Genomic DNA, 17,127 nt, shown 5'->3' with positions numbered 1-17,127 from the left:
ATATAATTCTTGGAGAAACCAAGTATAGAAGAAGTCAGGACGGAGGTCGAGATGATCGACGCCAGGCCGACCTGGATGACTCCCATCCTGGAGTATCTCGTCGAAGGAAAGCTACCTGAGGGGCGTAATGATGCGCGGCGAGTTCTGTATCAAGCTCCCAGGTACACTATAGTAGTTGGGGTATTATATCGACGTGGGCACTCCCTACCTCTCCTACGATGTGTTCTTCCAGACGAAGCAAAGGCCATTCTGCAGGAAGTGTATGAGGGTTTTTGTGGAGATCACACTGGGGGGCAAAGCTTGGCCTTAAAGGTCCTGAGGCAAGGTTATTACTGGCCAACTCCATCCAAAGACTCGATCTCATACGTGGAGAAGTGTGACAAGTGCCAGCGATTTGCCATAGTTGCCCGAGCTCCCCCAGTCGAGCTGAAGATGATCTCTTCCCCATGGCCGTTTGCAGTTTGGGGGATCGACTTGGTTGGCGCCCTCCCTACTGGAAAAGGTGGGGTCTGTTACGCCGTGGTAGCCATCGACTACTTTACGAAGTGGGCTGAGGCAGAACCTCTAGTAATGATAACTTCCAAAAAAGTCCTTGACTTCGTGGTTAAGAGCATTATCTGTCGATTTGGGCTGCTCAAGAAGATTGTTTCCGACAATGGGACTCAATTTGACAGCGACCTGTTTATCGAATTTTGCGAAAGGTACGAAATTGTGAAAAGTTTCTCCTCCGTGGCCTATCCTCAGGCGAACGGCCAGGTCGAGGCTGTCAACAAGACTCTCAAGGCGAGCCTCAAGAAGAGACTAGATGTAGCGAAGGGGGTCTGGCCAGAACAGTTCACCCAGGTCCTATGGGCATACCGGACCTCGCATCGGACTCCTACGGGCCATACTCCTTTCTCCCTGACCTTTGGTAGTGAGGCAGTCCTCCCCGTGGAGATTAAGGTGCTTTCGCATACGGTCCAGTCTTATGACCAGGATCGCAACCACGAGCTTCTTTGCACCTCTTTTGACCTGATTGATGAAAGACGAGAAGATTCGCAGCTCCAGCTCGCACATTATCAGCAGAAGATCACTCGCTATTTCAACTCAAAAGTAAAAAATCGCGCCTTTAGCGTTGGCGACCTGGTCCTCAGAAGAGTTTTCTTGGACGGAAAGGATCCCAAAGATGGAGTCTTGGGACCGAACTGGGAAGGGCCATATCAAGTCATCGAGGTCATTAAGGAGGGAACTTATAAATTAGCTTGGTTAGATGGAGGGGCAGTCCCACGGACCTGGAACGCCATCCATTTGAAGAGATATTATCGGTGATTCACTTGTAAGGCCTAAAAGGCCATTTTTTATGTATTAAGCAATGAGAATTAACTTTTTGTTTATATTTGTACATGTTTTCAAGTGTAATCTAAAGTAACCACGAAAGACCCTTTCCCAGTTACTTGGGGGGCATACGGTACCTGGATATAACCAGGTCGCCTTAATGACTTAGAAGTTGATTCATATTGATTTATCGTTGTTTTTCTTAAAAAACACGAGATATTGGTAAGGATTAACACGAACTAAGTCCTATCCTGGATTTAACCAGGTCATAAAACTTAGAAGTTAATTTAAATCGATTGATCGTTGCTTTTCTTAAAGTGCTCGAGATATTGATAAAAATTAACACGAACTAAGTTTTCAAATTAAGTTCCTGGATATAACCAGGTCATAAAACTTAGAAGTTAATTTAAATCTATAGATCGTTGTTCTTCCTAAAGAGCTCGAGATATTGATAAAAATTAACACGAACTAAGTTTTCAAATTAAGTTCCTGGATATAACCAGGTCATAAAACTTAGAAGTTAATTTAAATCTATTGATCGTTGTTCTTCCTAAAGAGCTCGAGAAATTGATAAAAATTAACACGAACTAAGTTTTCAAATTAAGTTCCTAGATATAACCAGGTCATAAAACTTAGAAGTTGGTTTAAATCTATTGATCGTTGTTCTTCCTAAAGAGCTCGAGATATTGATAAAAATTAACACGAACTATGTTTTCCAAAATAGTAACTAAAATGCGTAGAGGCAAAGGGGAGGAAATCAATTAAAAATAAAATTGATAGTTAAATTGTCTCGAGGTGGAAGCACCTCATGCAAAAGTTACACAGAAATTTTTTAAAAATATTAAAGGAAAAGGCATGAAAGAGGAAGGCCCTAAGCTCCTCCAGTTGGCCCCTTGGAGGTTGCCGTCTCGCCCTACTCTGCTGCGCCGGAGCCTTCCCCCGCCTCGGAGGGCGCTTCTTTATCGAGGCGAGCTTTGAACTTCTCCAGCAAGGGCTCCCAGATGGCCGCTGCCAGGAAGGAGAAGTCGGCGTCCTAGTTATAGGCCCAGCAATGGTAGAACATGTCTTCCATGGCGGCGTCTGAAGTTTCCCGCTCGGTCACCAGGGCGGCCTTGGCCTCAGCCTTCGCGGTATCTAGGTCTACCCGTGCAGTGGCGAGGGCGGTCTCGAGCTCTTGAAGCTTGGGGCGAGTTTCTTCCAGCTCAGCCTGCGCGGCCGCCAAGGCGTCCTTAGCCGTCTGTAGAGAAGTCTGGTGAGTGGCCACAACTGCCTGGTGCTCGCTCCTCATTTCCTCGAGCTGAGCCTTGGTCCTGGCTATGCTCCGATGAAGGGAAATGGCACTCTGAGAAAACGGAGAGGCAATTGCCTTAGAAAAAAAAAAGAGAAGGGAGAAAGGAAACACAGGGCAAGGCATGATAACAAAAAACCATAAAAGGGTAAAGTCAGCTTACCGTTAGGGCCATGCCCAATGAAGATTCCAGCACGCCCACCGGGCTCCTCATTTCGTTGGCCCTGAGCTTCTTCTCATTGAATTTGTAGATATGGCTGACGGCGTAGTTCGCCGACTAGTACACCGTCCCCCGGAAGGCCTTTGGAATCTTCTCCAGGTCCTGGGGGTCAACTGGGATGCGCACCTCAGAAGGTGCAATCGCCGAAGCCCCGAGGTCCGCCCCTGTGTCCTGGACGAAGGCTGGAGCTCGCGGAGGGGGTGGGGGCATGCTGCTCCCCCCTGCAGCAGGAGGAACAGTTCCCACGACCTGGCCGGCTGGGGGCTGCTCTTTCTCATTTGTAGGAGACTTAGTTGGGGTTCCGACGACTTTTTTCGATGTCCGGAGCTTCTTCATTTTTGGCCCAGAGGCCTCGGTTAAGGGGTTCCCCCCGGCGAACGCAGCTCGCAGACTTCCTTCGGGCTAAGACATCTCTTTTGTCAAAACAAAGACATGGTTAGTACAAAAGTTAGCAGTCATGAAAAAACAAAAACAAAGGGGGAAAAAGAGAAATTCAAGTATATATATATACTAAAGGGAATCCTACCCCCCGAGCTAGAAGAAGGATCTATGGTTACGACCATCGGCCCCGGAGCTCCTGCAGGGGAGTCTAAGTCAATTACTTCCCGAGCCGCGCAAGTTCTGGATCCGAGACTTGTTCAGGACTAGACTCTTCTACATATTGCCTAAGTCCCGGAGCTATGGCACCCCTCCAGAGTGATGGCCATGACCGAAGGTTGGTCCCATACTCCTAAAAAAGGATCGACCTAAAGGCTAGGGTGTTATCTATGACTACGGTACCCCTAGGGCGGCTATCTTGGTAATCCAGCACGAGCTGGTCGACACAGTGGAGCAGGGTTGTATCCAGGTCCGGATCACGTTGGTGGCGTTGGACGATCTGTTTCGGAATATACCTAGCCAGCTGGGGGTCAGCGGTAGCCCTATCTAAATTCCTAAACATATAAGGGTTACCTTGGCCAGAAGGACCCGCGGCTGCTCCGGACCGGATCCTCTCCTCGTCCGTTCTCTAGGCGGCCTCCAACGCCCGCTTCCTGTTCCTCACGAGGGGAACCTCATCCTCCTCGTCCTCCTCGTCTTCATCCCCGCGACCTCCTCCACGATGATGGGCCTGGTATCGCGAGCTGGGGGAAGCGCTCAGAACCTCCTCAAGTTCAGAGTTTAGCCTGGGGAGATCAGCTTATAGGCCACCATCATCTCGTCTGTCACGAGCTGAGATAGTCTTTCTCACTGGGGGGCAAGCCCGCCAGTGTCTTGTACTGGGCCCCGAGGGTCACAGATTTCTCTGTCCTCACGAAGATAGCTGCAGAATTGTCCTAAGTCAGAAACGGATAAAAGGGAAGCTAAACGATACTTAACTTACGAGCTAAGGTTGAAAAACACTTACAAGGACGATTGAAGTAGTGGAGCTCGCAGTTTCGGAACCCCGTAAACATAAAGAATTGATCTTTACAGTCGTTGGGGGTGGCTGGACAGCTCGATGACCGCAGCTGTGTTGGGGAACCGGGCTAAGTAATAAAACCCATCGCCTCGCCCCCGCTGCTCCGGGCTAGCCTTGAGGCAGAAAAAATACAAAATTTCTGCAGGAGTGGGGACCTCACACTCCTGTTTCAAGAATAAATATCTTAACCCCGCCAACAGCCGAGAAGAGTTGGGGGGGAGCTGGAACGGGGCCAACCTCACGAAGTTGAGGAAGTCAGCGAAGTACTGATCCAATGGGAGGAAGGCCCCCACCTTGAAATGATCGTCGCTCCAGGCCGAGAATGCCTCGTCGAGCGGCACGCAGCTCCGCTCGCCCTCCGCGGGAGGTCGGGCAATCACGGATTCTCTCCCCAGCTCGATCTTGTGGGAGAGGAAGATCTTGTTTACCTTCGCCTGGTCGGTAATCTTTGAGACGATCCTCTCCGCCTCAAAGAACGCGGCAGGAGCCACCTCAAGCTCCTGTTCCACCGTTGGCCCAAAGTTGGGGATCAAGGATTCGGCCATCACCTCCTTTCCTTTGTCTTGTCAAGAGGACGAGCTGCCTACAGGCTTCTTGGGAGCATTCTTCTTGGGTCCCATCTGGTCGCCTAGTGAACAAAAAGAAGAAATTTTAGAAGAAGGCGACTTAAAAATGGAGAACAATTTGTTTCCTTAACACGAGCTGAGGTAAGCCCAGCTCATGGAGAGTGAGACCACGCGGTTCTATGAACACGCACCTGTGCTCCCAAAAAATCCCCAATTACTCGGAATTCGTGTGTCAAGAGGGTTAGGTTAGAATTTTGCCTTGGAGGGAAAGTTCCAATAGGCAAGAAAGGCAAAACCGCCTGTGAAGCGTGTCCCCTAAGCTACCCGGTTTTGCTCCCAAAATACTGGATATTTTGAACTAATATCCCAAAAATCCTACCCAGAAATTTTCCCCAGAAAATGCATCTTGTAAACCATGCTCCTAAATGGTTTTCTACTACAAACAATATCCTAACCTAAAAGGTTTTCACCCTTCATGCCCACAAAAAACCAGCAAACCCTTGCATGCGGCTACAGTAAATATTTACCTAAGCTACAGTGAAAAATGATTTCAAAGCATGCACAATCAAGAGACTTACAGAGTGTTTGGCTGAGAAGTGGATGAACGAATCGCCTGGGTTGGGGCTTCATCGGAATGAGTGGTTCCAAAGCTTCGAAGGAGCCCTTGCACCTGAGTTTCTGGAACGCCGAAGATGGTAACCGGAAAGAGAAGAAAGGGGGGATTTTTGAGAGCATGAAGAAGAGGAAAACTTCTGAAAATTTTCAAATGAACGGGTGGCCCATGCGTAAGGTGGCCACCCCTTTTGTATGCGTGAAGGGTCACGTGAAGAGGGCCGTTGGATTGCCCTGATGTGGGATCCAAGGTCCTCCACTCGAAAGACGAAACGACGGCTGGGCATAGGCTAGGCCATTAAATGCGGTTCTCGGAAGACGTACCGTCACCAACCACGATGTTCCACGTATTCGGCGCCTGCGTAGAATGTGGAGTATGAAGAGTTCAGGGGGAAGCCTAAAAGCCCCTACTGTGGCCCTACACGACGTCGTGTACCACGAGCAGGGGCTTGGGGGGCAGATGTATGCCCTGATTTTACCACGGGCTGATTAGCGAGCTGAGGTACGGCCTAATCATGATTACCATGTGGACGTCCCCAAGACCGGAGGAACACTTAAGGGGATTCAGCTTCATCTGATTTTTATTTAAGATGATGAAGCACTCTTGTAGGTCCCCAATGTGTTCTTCTGCCTTCTTTGACTTAACCAGCATGTCGTCAACATACACTTCCATGTTTACACTGATTAGCTCTTTAAACATGTGATTGACCAGTCGCTGGTATGTCACAGTAGCATTTTTCAAACCGAAAGGCATCACTTTGTAACAGTAGAGCCCTGTATCGGTTCGAAAGCTAATGTGATCCTCATCTGGTGGGTTCATACTGATCTGATTGTATCCAGAGTATGCATCCATGAATGATAGGATCTCGTGCCCTGTAGCATCGACCAGCTGGTCGATCCTTGGGAGTGGGAAATAATCTTTTGGGTAGGCTTTATTAAGGTCTGTGAAATCCATGCATGTTCTCCATTTTCCATTCGTCTTGGGAACTAGTACGGGATTAGAGACCTACGATGGATAAAACGCTACCCTGATGAATCCATTCTCATTTAGCTTCTCGACTTCTTCCTTTAAAGCTTTCAGTCTGTCTTTGTCGAGCAGCCTTCTTTTCTGTTGCACTGCTGGAAAACTTTTATCTATGTTCAAGACATGGCTGATAACTGCAGGTTCAATCCCAACCATATCTTTATGCGACCAGGAAAATACCTCCTGGTTCTTCTTTAAAAATTCCACCAATCTTTGTTTTTCTGTTGTCTCTGAGTTTTTACCGACTTTCAGAACCCTAGTAGGATCTGCTTCAACGAGTTGGACCTCCTCGAGGTCCTCGTTTGGTCCTACTTCTTCATCAAAATCCCCAAAGCGAGAATCTAAATCCCTATACTAAATTTGGGCAACACCCTATTTGGTGACATGATCACCTGATTGGGCTTGTACCTTATCGGCCAATTGTAACTCTTTTCCAGCTCTTTCCCTCGATCCACCCTTTTTTGCCTTAGTAATCAAGGAATTGTAGAATTACCTCACTTTTTGCTAGTTTACCAACATGCATCCTATCCCTGCGTCAGTTGGGAACTTCATGGCGAGGTGCCAGACCAAGGTTACGGCTCGCAGGTCAACTAGAATAGGCCTTCCAATCACAACATTGTATGCAGAAGGACAATCAAGTACTATAAAAGTAGTGAGTAATGTCATGTTCGTAGGAGCAGTTCCTGCTGTAACCGGAAGCTTGATCGTCCCTGTTGGTGCAACCCCTTCGCCAGAAAAACCATAAATGGTTTGGTTGCATGGCTCCAGGTCTTTCACTAAAAATTTCATTCTTTCCAGCGAAGACTTGTACAAAATGTTCACTGAGCTTCTCGTGTCCACTAACACCCGCTTAACCATCGTATTGGCTATTTGGGAGTTTTCTCCTCCACATTTAGCATTTTGATGTCCTGGTCATGGCGTACGGTTCGAGAGTATCACTCCCTTGCCTTCCCACTATCTCCTACAAGGTGTGGGCCTCCACAGATGGTTAGCAATGTACCCGCCACAGGAGCAGACTATAAAGGGGGTGAGCGCTGGCGTACAGGCACCTGCTCGTTGCCTCCTTAAGCCTCTCACCAAGAACCTCCAGTGGCTCGTACATATCTCCTCAGGTGTCCTTGTCTGATAAGGAACTCGATTTCATCCTTCAGTTGGTTACACTCATTGGTGTCATGACCATAGTCATTGTGGAAACGACAAAACTTTGTTGTATCTCTCTTGGAGATATCCTTCCTAATTGGAGTTGGTTGCTTGTAAGGGACATTGGTGCTTGTCGCCTGGTACACCTTTGCTCTACTTTCGAAAAAGGGTTGTGTAGTTGGTGAATCTTGGCTCATACCTATTGCCCTTAGGGCGCTTATTTTCAGGTGTTGATGGCTCATTGTTCGCCCTTTTTCCACCATTTTTCCCATTGCTTTTGCCGTTGCCATTAGTTTTATCTGACCCATTGGTGGCTTTAGTGAGTTCTTCTTTTGGTCCCTTGTCTTTTGCAGGCAACTTCCCTTCGTTGGCAATCGCCTCTTCGAGCTTAATGTACCAGTATGCTCGATCAAGGAATTCCTGGGCACTCTTCACCCCATTCTTCCTTAAACTGTTCCAGAGGGGAGAGTGGCACCGCACTCCAGCAGTAAGGGCCATCATTTTCCCTTCATCGCCAACTATTTTAGCTCTAGCTACTGCTCGCATAAAACACTAGACATACTCCTTTAAGGACTCTCCCACCTTCTGGCGTATCTCGACCAGCTGATTGGCTTCAGTCGGGTGCACAAGACCAGCATAGAGTTGCCCGTAAAACTCCTTCACAAAAATCTCCCATGACACTATGCTAGCAGGATAGAATTTAAAAAACCATTCCTGAGCAGTATCAGATAGGGTGGCTGGAAAGATTCTATAGCGAGCATCATCCGACACCTTCTGGATGTCCATCTGTATCTCAAATTTATTCACATAAGATACCGGGTCCCCATATCCATCAAAGTTGGGCAATACTAGCATATTAAATTTGCTAGGGGTTTCCGCCATTGCTATTCTTTGTATGAATGGAGTGCCTCTTCTCTGATCATATTCGATATGAGATGTTCGGCTCCCCACCAGCTGCTGGATGGCCTGGTTCAGCTCATCGATCTGGGCTTGTACTGCGTCTGATATCGCTGGGGTGACTGGTGTCGGAGGAGCGTACTCATCGTGCCTTTCACGCCTGTCATTGAGTACATCCCTCAAGTCGTCATCTCTGCGCCTTTACTCGCTAGCACCTAATCAATAAAAAACATTAGGTTACCAAGGCTGCCCCCCAGCGCTTTGGCTTGCAGGCCTATTTTTTCTTGGTGGGGGGTTCCTTTCTCCTCCTGTCTCTCCTTGTCCTCGACCAGCATTCCCTCGGCCGGAATCAGCTTCATTGTAGTCATGACCGTCCCGAAAAACATGATTGGCTATGGCACGACCTGCTGGTCGCACTATTTCCTCCTCTTACTGGTACCTCTTGAGCGTTAGGGGGAGGCCTACATTGGCCGGTGGGTCCCCGGGCATTATTATGTCATGGGGGGCCCTTGACCATAGAGCCTGACTCGGCATGCCTTCTGTTAGCAGAAGGGCGCTGTCCCCTGCTTAGTGGATTCGGTTCCTCAACAGTTTGGCGTCTAGGGCTTCGGGGAGGCTGCCCGACCCTATTCTGCCTTTGACGTTGGGGATTATCTTGACCAGCGCGAGAAGGTGGCTGCTGCTCAGGATCTTGAAATGGAATATCCTATTGAGCAGCAGGGTGTTGCTCTGGCCTCTTAGGGCTTGCCGACCGAGGAGGAGGACTTGGGTCTAGGCCTTGTTGTGGTGGTGCACTTGGTGCCTGATCTGGTTGAGAAGTTGGCACAGGTCATCCTTGTGCCAACTGGATGGTTGCCTCTAGGGTGGCGGTGGCATCTTTTTGTCAGCGGTCCATGTCAGCCTGCCGCTCATTCGACTCTTGACATTAATGGTTAATCTCCCTTTGTTGCAACGCCATCGTCTCAGCCACATTCTCCTGATTGGCCCTCAGATTGGCCAACTCCTCCTGCAACACACTCATTGTTGTCCTTAATGTCTCAGAATCCATCTCCTCCTATTCAAAATCCAACTGTGATTCATCTTCAGCCACATTTGGCGGAGGAGGCTGGGTGGATGCAGCACCAGAAGTCTGTGCTGCCTTTCTGGATGTTTTCGCCATTTGATTTCCTTGGAAGTCTCGAATTCGATTTCTCAATGAAAGTACCAAAATGTTGACCCTCGAATTAGTCAACGACACAAAGTCAGATAAACGATATAGAATGAGATGAAAACAAGACGAAAAAGGAAACAACACAAACAATTTATAGTGGTTCGGCCCCAATTAGATGGTAATGACCTACGTCCACTTAGTGTTCTTATTGATGTTGGATCCCAACACTGTGATCAATGAACTAAGGGTTCACGAGTTTCACAAGATTTAGGATGGTTACAATTTCGGTGAATAATAACACTATATCTTTCTCTCCGAATTCTCTCAATCCAAAAAGTCCTCTCCCTTGAGCCTTTTGATTTGTATTTATAGGCTCAAGAAGGTTACATGGGCCAATGGGTCTTACTTACACTTAAGACTTGCATATCTGGGTAAATAAAGAAATTACAATTAATGCATAATTACAAGATTGCACATCTAAAGGAAATTAATGAATATATGCAACCAGGCTAGTCGCACATAAGTATGATGTGTGATAAACCAACAGTCTTCTGGTCCATGGTCGAGCAGGATACACTTCCTAAAAACAGCCACGTGCCTCCCACGTGTAGACCAATCCTGCCACGTCATGAGGTAGTCCGTTTTTTGGGTAAACAAATACATAAATGAATGATTAGATATTGAAAATTTAAATGATTTATGATACACTAATTTTGTGGTTATTGTTCTTATTAAATAATCTAGGTATTGAAATATATATATATAATGCTACTATTAATTAGAATATAAAATTTTAAGTGGGGTTTGGTGAAAAATGACACTTAATGGTGTGTGAAAATAAGTAAATCTCTATGTTTTTAATTTTGTAGTAAAATAGCCTAACCACATTTTTAATATTATATATTACAAAATATGCCCTTTAGCAAACTTCTATTTTATTCTAAATATTTTAATATTATGGTATATGTATATTAATTTTGTATAATTAGATTTTATTTTGAAGTTATTTTGATTTTTTTCATTTTTTATGGGTTGTTGAATGATATATCATACAACAAAATGCATATACTAAGTTGGAAAATAATTTACCAACAAAACTTACAAAACTATTACTCAAAAATATATTACTATGATAACAAAAGTACATATTACCATTATGTTATCCCCGTTTTCATCCCAACATTCACGGCTCCGCATATTGAGTCATGGGCCACCCTGAAGGGACTTAAGGCCAAGATCAGGCCCCATAGATGAGGAAGGAATGAGCTTTGGTGGCCCAAATATCAGTAAAGCCCAAACGGTGTCCCAGAATAGAAGCTGAGACCATGAAGTTGGCATGTTTCATGTTCCCGAACCCTTTGTCCAGTGTCGCCCGAGATGTGATGAAGATATCGTTTCCTCCAAGTCTAAAAATAGATCGAGACGACAATGGATGAACCTGGATCCTAGTAAACGAACCAGGATCCTGGTAAATGAAGATGGATGTTAGTAAATGGACCCGGACCAAGCAACCAGGTTGGGCATGATAAGTTGTCCCCGATATTGACATCACCCCGAGAAATACAGAGTTTTGTCCCCATAACTAACCTGCAGAAGAGGTTACATACGGAATTGTACTGCCAGTTCAGAATGTACGTCGTCAGTTCAGAATTGTACTGCCACTACTCTGATAGATCCTGTCCCCCAGATCTCCTTCGAAGCCCACATGAACTAGACTGCAGTTGCGTACTGTTGTCAGTCTTATAGCGTGATTACGCTCAGGCTGGCCCATTGGGCCCTGATTAGTTCATTTTATTTGTTAAAATCCTTTGTATTAAGACTCCATCAGTGAGCAAATAGTGTTTATACCCTTATTGGGCCCGGATTAGTCCGGCCCAAACCCAGCGCACTCAACTGCCTATAAATATGAACAGTTGTGCAATAGGAAGGGGATCCGATTCTTCTCTTGTAACCATACATTCTGCTCAAGTTCAGAGATATCTTATTACTTAAGCTCCTAAAAGCTCTAATACAATCGACTCGTGGACTAAGGCTCTTTAACGCCCTAACCACATAAAATTCCTTGTGTGATAATCTACGTTCTTCACTTTCTAAGCTCTCTTATCTCTTATAATTCTAGTTTTCGAAAAACTCGGTAAACACATTAAAATGTATATACTATGATACATAATTATATACTACTGATTAGTGCTCAAAAATACCATTTTATTAGTCTTAAAGTTTTAAATTAATTAAGTTTTAATTAATATTTTCATGGATTTATTGTAATATATTTTATATTTGAAAATATTAATTTTAATTTAATTTTGTTCAATTTTCAGAAAATAAAATGTATTTTAGACACAAAGAAAAAGAAAGAAGAATGAAAGAATTAAAAATGAAGAAATGATGAAAAAGTTGCATTTTTGAAGGTAAATTAGGCCCAAACCGAGCCCAAATAGCTTAAGCCCAAAAGCCACCTGCAGCGGCCACATGTGGGCTTTTGATTCACCAAGCCGAGCCACTACTAGCAGAGCCGCCTACCCCAGCTCCACCAGATGCTTGACACACGTCCCACCAGAGCCGCTGAAGCCAAGCCAAGCCACCAGAGCCTGACGCCGCCTGCCACTTCGTCTGACATGCGCTTGCCACGCCTCCCTGTCGAGCCAACCAAAAGCCGCCACGTCGCCTTACTGTTTCCCACTCCACCAGCAACATTTTTCTGATAGCCACTCATAGATCGACACATGTCCTGGCTGTCTACCACTTGTCCCACTTCCATCCATTTTTGTAGCCACTTTCCCATTATTTTGTACACGATTTTACACATTTTGGGTCCTATTTTCACTATAAATAGAGAGCCAAATGTAGTGAAAAAAGGATCAGATTGTGGAATTAAGTGTGGCGAGTATAGTTAGAAAGAAAAACATTTATTTCTTATTTTCTTTCATTTCATTTACACTTTTTGAGTGAAAACAATGCCTATTTTAGGCTAAATTCTCTTGTGGAAAGGCTAGAGTGAAGGTCTTGTTTCACATTATATTTTTAATATATTGATTCTTTTTTTTTGTTCTTCATTTCTATATATTTGTTATAATTAAATTTATTTTCTTCTAATTTTTATTCTGAATTTATTAGTGTCTTCTACATAAGTCTAGTCATGCTCTTCTTATGTAATTTAGGCTCTTGATTTGATTTAGGATATTTGTTATATTATATGCTTTTTATTGCATTCTGTCATTAGTATTTTGTCGCTCTAAGGTATATAATATGATAAGTTTTTAAAATTAGAAGTTGATATAATTTAATTAAGAACATATTTTAAGGTGAGCTTTATTATATATATTTTCCAACTATAATTAATGGTGTGGAATTATAGTTGAGTAGAATGAATCATTTTTATTAATATATATATATATGTTTGCATGAATGAAACTTGTGCCTTCTATATTTTCTTTTTTATTCTAATTCTTCAATTTCGTTTATTTAGTGTTTAATTTTTTTTTCAAAGTTTATTATTTCTAATTTACTAATCTTTCTTTTTACTTGTATTTTACCTCTCTATGGATACGACATAGTACAATTACTACTGCAACCGCTTAGGAGTTTATTAGGCGATATCAATTTTTGGCGTCATTGCCAGGGAGGTATTTCTACAATTAAAGGTTTGCATAGTAAATTAATTTTTTTATTTAAAAAAAGTAGTAAAATTGTGTTAATTTCTCTTTTAATTTTTTGTTCCTTAGTAATTTTTATTTTTATTTTTTTTTTATTTATTCATTTATTTTTGTTATTGTTTTATTTTATTTATTTATTTACTTTTAGGTTTAGAATTTTATTTTCTAGATTTAGGTTTTTTTTCTGAAAAAAAGGGCATAAAATTTTGAATCATAAAATTTTAAAGCATAAAAAACAAAGTATTGAGAACATTTGTGTAATTTTGGAAATCAGTAAACATCAAACTTGTTCTGTCTTAGAAAAAATGGTTGTTAAATAAGGTATTTGTTAGCGTTACCCTCCAACCTTTTCTAAGAACCTCGGGGAGTTCTTGAAAAGCTCTTGGGTCTAAAGTGGTACCTTGGCAGCCTTCCTAATTGGGCTGGGAACATTTTTGGTGTATACTTATTACACTATTACACACTTGCACTTATAACACTTACAAAAGAAAAAAAAAACAAAAATTTATGCCACGAAATAGAGACGCACTAGGGAGATTCGTGAAACAGTAAGTAGAAGCTTTAGAAAACTCTCCTAGTTCGTTGTTTTCTTCCATTCGTTCAAATTTACCTGATTCACCGAGACTTCCTGAACCACCCACGATGGTTCATCAAGATGAAGTCCAACCAAGAACATTACAGGATTATTTACATCCTACGCGTACAGCGACACCTTCATGCATAATGTATCCCAACAATATGCCAAATTTCAATTTCAAACCTGGCATGATTAACCTTTTACCAACCTTCCATGGGTTGGAAAATGAGAGTATGTACGTGCATATATGGGAATTCGAAGAGGTTATGGCTACATTCAACAACCGAGCTGATGTCACCAACATTGTGAGATTGAAATTTTTTCCTTTCACTCTCAAAGACAAAGCAAAAAGCTGGTTGTATTCCTTAAGGCCTAGATCTATCAGAACATGGGACGAAGTGACAAAAACATTCTTCACCAAATATTTTCCGCACCATAAGACTAGCAGACTTAAGAGGCAAATCTCTAGCTTCATCCAGACAGACCATGAAACTTTCCATCAGGTCTGGGAAAGGCTTAGATATTTGATAAATCAAAGCCCACATCATGGATATGAAAGCTGGCGTCTGATTAGCTATTTCTATGAAGGTCTCACAACCGGACAAAGACAATTCGTACAAATGATGTGCAATGGCGAATTCCTTCAAAAAGATCCCGATGAAGCTTTCGAGTACCTCAACGATCTTGCAGAAAAGTCCTACACATGGAATGGACCGAGTCCTATGAACAAGCCACGATCAACACAAATCTACCAATTGAGGGAAGATGACAACGTCAAAATCCAAATTGAATCATTGAGACAATAATTCGAGGCTTTCAAAACTCAAGAAGGTAAAGCAATCCACGTGGCCGCAAAGGTAGAGACACGAGATCCATGCTTCATCTGTGGAGGGACAAAACATCAACCGCAAGAGTGCCCAACTATTGGTGAGTTAAGAGGAGGAAATGAGGAACAATGCAATGCTTTAGGGGATTACAAGATGCCCTATAACCCTTTCTCAAACACTTACAATCCCAGTTGGCGAAACCATCCAAATTTCAATTGGAAGGATTCATACCAAGTATCTGGGAGCCAATGGAGGCCTGAGCAGCAACAACTGCCAAAAGCATACATTGCTCCTCAAAATAACATGAAGTCAAGTAATTCTCTTGAGAATACTTTGCAAATGCTTGCGCAAACACAAATAGCCGCAACTCAAGAGCTCAAATCTTGTTTCACACAAATGGTAGAGGAAATGAAAGACATAAAAATCCAAATGACAAAGCTAAACACTACTTTGGCAATTCAAGAGCATGGTAGACTTCCCGCTCAACCTCTAATCCATCAAAAAGGGCAACACATGGCACAAACCTCCTCTTCTACAAATACAAATTTCAAAGAGGTTAATGACATCTCTACATGAAGTGGTCAAAGTACGGTTTCACCATTAACTAAGACAACAAGTACGTCAATGCCTGCTCCAGATAATGATGAGCCAATAAGGATTCCAGTAAAGGTACCCTTTCCTCAAGCTTTGAAATCCACTGGAAATGTACAAGGAAATCATGGTGAGATCCTAGACCTTTTAACACAAGTGAAGATCAACTTGCCATTGTTGCATGTGATCAAAAAAGTGCCGGCTTATGTTAAGGTTATCAAGGATTTGTGCACTGTTAAAAGAAAGCACCATTTCAAGGAAATTTCATTCTTGGCAAAACAAGATAGCACGATAATTGACTGCAAGACTGTTAGGAGTGTCTCCTAAAAGCATGTAAAAGATATTTGTTATTTCTATGAATAAATAAATCCAATGGCATATTATTGTTATATTTAGATTATTAAATTATTGTTTGAATAATTTTGTAAATATCAGAAAAAATTCCATATTCATTATTGAGAATGTGATCTTGTATTAGTACGAGAGAATTAAGATCACATGAATGAATAAAAATAGTCAACAACAATAAATTAAAGTTATGGAATTCTTTAATTGGGGTTGTAAGTACGGTTTGCTGAGTATCATGTTGATACAAATAATCTAGATTCAGATTATTGATGTGGTAAGACATCTCGGTAAATGTGCTTTATATAATATGATTATATATGACATGGACCGATATGAATAAAAGTCTTTATCCAAAAACCATTTAACAATAAAGACTTGTAATTCATATCATAACTGACGATCATTTATAGACCAACCTAAATCCTGAGTGTTCATGAACTCCTATTCATGTTTATTAAATATTTTGATTCATTCGTTAAGGTCTCTTCATAGAATGATGCTAATGAATTTTGTTTTGGAGATTTAATATCATGGATGGCTGGGAACATGTATCAACAATACGAAATCTAATCTTTCCTAACGGATCGTATATTAGTTCCCTTAAGGGTTAATTATAGAACTGAATGATTTTGAGCTCAGATCTATAATTAGATTATAGATTAATTATTCACTAGAGAATTAATGGTACTTAAGGAATAAGAAGTAAATTAGAAAGGTAAAATGGTAATTCTTCCATTCTAATTTATGAACTAATTAATTAGCGGGTTGAACTATTGTAGGATGGTTATATCAATGGACAGCTTAGAATAAGATTTCTGTAAAAGTATATCTATAACATAAAGAGTATAATTGTGAATTTATAGTGGAGATGTATCAGAATTAATAAATTAACTATTATAATTAAAGATTTTAATTATTTAGTTACAATTTATTAGAGCTTAATGTTATAGGTCCATGGTCCCTGAAATGGCTCAAACAAACACTGACAAAGGTAAATACAAAAATGGGCAAAATGACTTATTTGATAAGTAAAATATTTTTCTATGCATCAAACATAATTATTATATATGTGTAATTAATTAATTATTTGATTTAACAAAAATATTATTAATTTTGAATTAATTTATTTTTGGGATTTAAATAATAAGAAAAAAATTGGGAAAAATCACATGTCATCCCTGGCATGTGGTACTGTGCTCCACGCATAAGAGGCTCTTGGTAGTTTCTTGGTTCCACAATTTTAGTTATTTAAATATTAAATAAATAATGAAATATTGTAATATGATTAAAATATTATTATTTAAACATAATCTGATAACTGATAAGTTATATTCAAATTGTTTAAAATAACTAATATTTTATTTTTAATATATTGGTTATATTAAATATAGGATATCAGTTTTTCAGAAGGATACTTTTCAGGGATAGAAAATATATCGTGAAATCTCTCTGAGAGAAAGAGAACAATGATACATGCAT

The 17,127-nt window shown here is 42.0% G+C and overlaps 1 non-coding gene across 1 annotated transcript; it reads right to left on the bottom strand.

Moving 5' to 3' along the window:
* Window positions 1-14,328: 14,328 nt before the first annotated feature.
* On the bottom strand, window positions 14,329-14,435 carry LOC133799057 (small nucleolar RNA R71). The gene has a single exon (XR_009876264.1). It is a non-coding gene; the product is annotated as a small nucleolar RNA R71 (small nucleolar RNA).
* Window positions 14,436-17,127: the final 2,692 nt, after the last annotated feature.

The sequence above is a fragment of the Humulus lupulus genome, chromosome 8, assembly GCF_963169125.1.
Source record: "Humulus lupulus chromosome 8, drHumLupu1.1, whole genome shotgun sequence".
Lineage (NCBI taxonomy): Eukaryota > Viridiplantae > Streptophyta > Magnoliopsida > Rosales > Cannabaceae > Humulus > Humulus lupulus.
The sequence above is the reverse complement of the archived record's forward strand: the minus strand, read 5'-3'. Positions and strand labels throughout refer to the sequence as shown.